Here is a 6,126-nt window from a genome sequence, read left to right as displayed (position 1 = left end):
TTTTTTTTAATTTATCCTTTTGATTATTATTATTTTTTCTTTTGCTTTGTGGGTTTGGTGGCTTTTCTTGCATGGTTTGGAGCCGATCACTTCTGTCACCCCTCGGGGGACCAGCAGGCGTAATCCTGCCCTCTACTCAGGCTGGGGTCGGGGTGCGGGCCGGGTCTCTGCTGAGACAGGTGCCGGTGACCTGCCCAGCTCACACCCCTTGGGGACCGGCTCTGGCGGGGCTCTGGATTTGCTTTTGGTGTTTTTAAAAAAGAAAAAGAGAAAAAGAAGAAAAAAAGAAAATATATTTTTTTGAAGAATGGAACCGCCCTGGGCCCTCTCCCTGGTAGATTGGGCGGGGCCGAAACCCAATTGTTAGTTTAATTTAAAAACAAAACAGTGGGATGAAAGCTGGTGTGAGACTGTCATTGCGGCGACCCCTGTTCCCCTGAGATGGTCAGGCCTGTCCACTAGGGAACTTGAAGCTCCCCAGTGGCCTCTCAGTGAACGTGGCCCGGTCATCTGTCCCTCTGTCCCCAAGTGTGATAGCCCGGCACACGCAGTGATGGGCCGTGCGGGGGGCTGCACCCCACCCTGGACACTGTCTCACTGATAGGCCGCTGCCTGCAGCCTGCTGTTGTTCCCGGTCTGAGGCGAGGAGCTGAGGTCACTTGCCCAGAGCCACACAGCTTATTAGGTGGAGGCTGGGGGTGGAGTTGGTGCTGGACTCCCTGAGGTGGGGAGGTGGGGGGGGGGGGGCAGTGGGAGGAAGGCCAGCTTCCAGGGCCCAGGCAGTGCAGCCCTGCAGCGTCACACCAAGTTTCTTCCACTGGACCCAGGAGCCCCACTACTGACCAGAAGCCCTGCATGGTGGTGATCAAGACCCAGAGGCTGGGCTCAGTGGAAGTACCCAACCTTGCCTGGGCCAGGGAGCCAACATGGGAAGCAGCCCCCACCGCAATACCGGGCAGGGTTCCAGGAGCCAGCCCTGTGCCTCTGTTCACCAGCCCATCCCCAGGAGTCCATGGTCAGTGGCAGACCCCTGCCACCTGGTTCCTCCTGGCGCTGCCCTTAGCAGTAGAGGCACGTCCGCCCCCATCTGGCCTTCCCATTCCCAGGAGGTGCAGCTCACCCCAGGCCCCTGGACTGGCCGTGCCCTCTGCCTGGGATGTCCCCGCCAGCCATGCATGCTCCCGTATCCCTCCTCAGGGTGCCCCGGTGCGTGCCCCCCACCCCTCCTAGCTGGACGTCCAGCTCATCTTTGCTGTCCAGACAGCTGTAACCTATCATTGTCCTCTTTGTCCTCTTCCCACCTCAACCCCCCCCCACCCCCCCGACCAAGAGCGCATGGTCAGTCTCCGTTGAATGCAACCCCGAAAGAACAAGTAACATGAAAGCCAGCGCGAGGCCCAGAGTGAACCCCGACGCTGGTATGCGGGGGGGTGGGGGGGGAGCACGTGGACCGGTGCGCGTGCGCGGGTCTGCCTGCGCGTCCAGCCGCGAGGCTTCAGGATGCCTCGTCATTCCTCCTGCGGCCACCAGGAGGCGGCAGAGCCCGGACTTTGACAACGTGCGCCGCGAGAGGACCCCCCCCCCCCCCCCCCCCCGCCCCCAGTCCCTCGCGCCCTGCACGCCCCTTCTCCAGACCTCGTGGTTGTGCTCGCTCTTCAGCCGATGCGGTGATGCGGGCGTGCAGGCCCGGAGGCATGACGCAGCCTCTGGGGGTCACGGGTGGCACGGCCCCCTCCATCCGGCAGCCTCGCGCAGTGCAGAGCTGGAAGTTTATAAAAGCACTTGGCAGTTTCCCACGCGGGCTCATTCACCGAACAGTTTACCAAGTGTTTGGTCATTGCACATTACACAATTACAAATTACACAAAGGATTTACAATTTTCAAAGCCCTCTCCAGAATCACAAATAACTTGAGAGTTTACCAAGTGATTAAGTCCTGGACACAGCCCTGCTAACGGCCCATTGTTTTCAGGCTTGACACTGAGGCAGGGAAGTGGGGCTGGAGAGATACTACAGTGGGTCTGGTGCTTGCTCTGCAGTGGCCGTATTTTGAGTGAGTGCCCATATGATCCCCTGAGCCCCACCTGCAGAGAAAGGAGTGAACCTCTCCTCCCAAAGCAAAAAACTCAGCAGAGAGCAAAAGATATCCAGGGCTGGGAGCTGGAGCGATAGCACAGCGGGTAGGGCGTTTGCCTTGCACACGGCCGACCCGGATTTGATTCCCAGCATCCCATATGGTCCCCTGAGCACAGCCAGGAGTAACTCCTCAGTGCAGAGCCAGGAGTAACCCTTGTGTATCCCCGGGTGTGACCCAAAAAGAAAAAAAAAAAAGTATCCAGGGCTCCTGAGGAGTGGGAGCAGGCAGTGTGCCCAACACGACAAATACAAGTCCCGTGGTCAGAAGTCAGGCAAGGAAGATTGTGCACCCCCCATGGCCTCAGTGAAGAACCCTGTCTGCCCCTCCCTGCCCTCTGGCCCTGAGAGACCAGGCCTTGCCCTTATGGTGAGGTGAAAGCATTTCCCTCCTGGCAGCAGGGTAGGCAGGGTCCAGCCCAGACCGGAGGATAATGAGATTCTCGGAACTGACAACCAGATGGTGGAGGCACGTGGCCTGTCTGTGCAAAGACAGCTGTGACGGCCTCAGCAGCAGGGGTTCTCAAGGTGCTGCCTTCCTGCAGGGAGGGAAGGGTCTGACCCATTCCCGCAGTTCAGAGGATGGAATGCAGGCTCTGCATGCACATGGCTCAGCTTCCATCCCTGCCATGTCTGAGCACTGCCAGGAGAGTCCCTGAAGCACAGAGCCAGGAACCGCTCCCTCCTTCAGCCCCCAGTTCTCCTGTCCTGCTGTGACTGTCTCCTCCCACAGACCCGCTCTGGCCTTCCCTAGCCCACTTGCCTCCTTCCCTCTCCCCACACCTGCTTCAAACACCAGGCCCAGGGCCTGGAGCTCTCGTACAGCAGGGAGAGCACTTGCCTGCACACACCCTGAGCACTCTGAAGACTGGTACGAGTGCAGAGCCAGGAGTAAGCAAAAGGTCTAAGCCAAAACAAGCACCAAGCCAGATTTTCCTCTGATTGCACCAACCCACCTCTGCCCAGACACTGCCCAAAGATGCGTCCTGGCTGGCCCTGGTGTCCTCTTCCCCAAGAGAACTTGTCCGAGTGCCTTCCTGATTCGTTCTCATTCGCTGACCACCTCCACCCCTGGAGGCGCCCCTGGGACCAGGCAGGGTTGTGTCCTGCCAGAACCCGCACGTGGGCCTGAGCGGGAAACTGCCCTCTGGCTCCAAGGCAGAGCTCCACCTCAGGACATGCCAACGTGTGTCAGGTTCTATGATGGGGTAAGAGGTGTGCTGTGGCTCTCTGGGGTATCGATGGGAGTGCTCTCTAGGAGCGGGGTGCCTCAGAGAGGGGACGGGACAGCGTGGCCACATGGAACAGAGGGGGTGGTGTTGCATGTGCTGAGGTCTCTGGAGGATCCCATGCCTTGCAGCCCACTTTCTCTCTGAGGACCCCAGACTGCTTCAGCAGACCAGCAGGGGACTGTCCCAACCTTCCACACAGTTCTTTCTTTTTCTCCTTCCTTCCTTCCTTCCATCCATCCTCCCTCCCTCCCTCCCTCCCATCCTCCCTCCCTCCCTCCCTCCCTTCCTCCCTCCCTCCCTCCCTCCCTCCCTCCTTCCCCTCCCTCCCTCCATTTCTTTCTGCCGCATCCAGCAGTGTGTAGGGCCTTCCGCCTCAGAGATTGGGGATGCTGGAGATGGAACCCAGATTGGCCTTATTTAAAACATATGCTACCCAGTGTACTATCTCTCTGGCCCCTCTTCTCAGTATTATTATTATTATTATTATTATTCTATATTTTTTAAGTGTCTTTGGGCCACACCAGCAGTGCTCTGCACTCAGGGATCACTCCTGGTGGGGCTCAGGACACCACATGGGATGCCTCGCGGCTTCCTCTCCTTAGTTTTCAATCATCTGGGGAAATGGCTTGGGGAGGGTGGGAAGAAGCCGGCAAGTGGCTGCCACCGCCCGCTGTATGTCAGGCTCTGCCTCTCTTTGCGGGCAGGGTGGGGGCTGAGCGAGCATGGTTGGCAACATCTCTCCTCGGCAGAACTTAGCATCAGGTGAAACCTGTACCAGGTGCATGGGTCCCTCCCCGGTGCCAGCCTCCAGTCTCTGCTTGCACACCTCCAGGGGTGGGTTGCTCATCACTGCTCACACGGCTGCCTGGGGGGATCTGAGATTCTTCTGTCCTGGCGCTGGTCCCTGTGGTCTGTGGTGGGAGAGCTCATGAGTAAACTCTGGCACGCCCGAAATGCTCATTTCTTTGTCTCTCGCAAAAGCTGTTGCAAATCCTTTTGGAAACCAGGTGGGAGGGCCTATATATACATTAGCTGTGCTCTGTTTACTGGATGGAGCTCATTGATTCTCACGCCCGGGGGCGTTCGGGGTCTCCTGGAGGTTTCAGAGTCCCAGTCAAGAGCTGTACCTGGCCACGGCCCCCTCCCCAGAGAGGGAGACAGAACTGAATGAGCTCAGAGACCCAGAGCTCTGCCCAGCGAGGGCTCTGCTCCTCCCGAGGGAACCACCTGCCAGGCTGGGTTTAGCTGCCCCTGCCCCCGCCAGCCTTACAGAAGCCGTGGGCTGCTCTATTCCTGTCCAGGGCCTGTCTCCTGGGGGGACTCGGGGAGGCAGCTACAGCTGCGATCTCTGCTTGGGGGTGCACCGCTTGGAAAGTTCTTCCCTTCTTGGTTCCCAGTGTGTGTGGATCCGGGGAGGAGGCCTGCGTGGACTCGGCGCTTCTCTGCAGGGGAGGCGCGTGCCTGCTGGAGTCGGCAGTGCTCAGAGCTGAAGCTGGAGCAGGACTAAGATCTCGGGGAGCTCCCGAGGGCCTCACGCCCGCCTGAGCAAACTCACAAGTGCTCAGGCAGAGTCTCCCACTTCTCCTTCCAGGATCGTTCCCTAAGGAGCAACGAGAAGTTACATGGAAATGAATTCATTAAAACATGTAAATAAATTAGGCTTCACTCTAATTAAGACGTCCAATTTGATTAATGAAGCTAATGATGGGAAGTTAATCTCTCCCGCATGAGAGGACAGCCCGCAGGATCCCGGCGCGTCCTGCATTTTGTTCTCCTGCCAGAGGCTCTTTCACTCCCCAGAACCTGCTTGTGCCCGCCTGGAGCAGGCATGGCCGGCCCAGAGGACTGGAAGCTGCGCAGTGCCACAAAAGGAGGGGGGCCTTCAGGGTAAGGACGAGGGGAGCCCTGTGGTGGCAGCACAGTGACAGGAGAGGGATGACTAGGTCAGAGCGAGCAGGCAGCCTGGGCCATCTGCACAGACCTGGAGACGGGAGAGGATCGGGGTCACTCGGCGAGCAGAGGGTTGGGTACCAGCATGCAAAGCCCCACAGCTTCTTTTTAAGGCTGTGTGGGAATTCACAAAGGGTTTGAAATTGGGGGTGGGGTGGGGTGGGATGGTTTGACCAGGGGACAGAGAACATCAGTACAGGGGGTTGGAGTGAGAGGGCACAGCGGGTAGGTGTTTGTCTGCCCTGGGCAGACCAAGACACCACATAAGTTCCCCTGGGCCCAGCCAGGAGTGATTCCTGAGCGCACAGTCAGGCATAAGCCCTGACTTCCACTGAGTGTGGCCCAAACGTCAAAAACAAGACAAAAAATAACAAGCAAACAATAAAAGAATAAACATAGAAATAATAATCCTCAAAGTTAAAAATCAATCGTGAACTGGGAGCATAGTTCACAGGGCTGGAAACATACCTTGCATGTGTAAGGCCACAAGTTTGATCCCAGCACCAAATCCCTCCCTGAGCATTTCTATATATTGTTCTGGTGTCCCCCAGGCACCACTGGGATGAGTCTGGTGCCCCTCGGCCCCCGCATTGTCAAGTGCAGCCCTAGTGATCCCGAACCAACTCTGACCAAACCCAGTCAGTGAACTTCAAGCCAGGAAGGGCTGAGAACTGCCGAGAGTGGCCCCTGGATTCCTGAGCACAACTTGGGGAGACCCTTACTCAGTGAACAGCAATACTAGTATCGGCCTTTCCGGAATGTTCTTATTGCCTTTCTGCCTCCAGGGCCTGCCACATCCTCCTGAGCTGTC

Source organism: Sorex fumeus, unplaced genomic scaffold (genome assembly GCF_029834395.1).
Source record: "Sorex fumeus unplaced genomic scaffold, SorFum_2.1 ptg000122l, whole genome shotgun sequence".
In the NCBI taxonomy this organism is placed as follows: Eukaryota; Metazoa; Chordata; class Mammalia; order Eulipotyphla; family Soricidae; genus Sorex; species Sorex fumeus.
Note: the sequence above shows the minus strand (reverse complement) of the source record.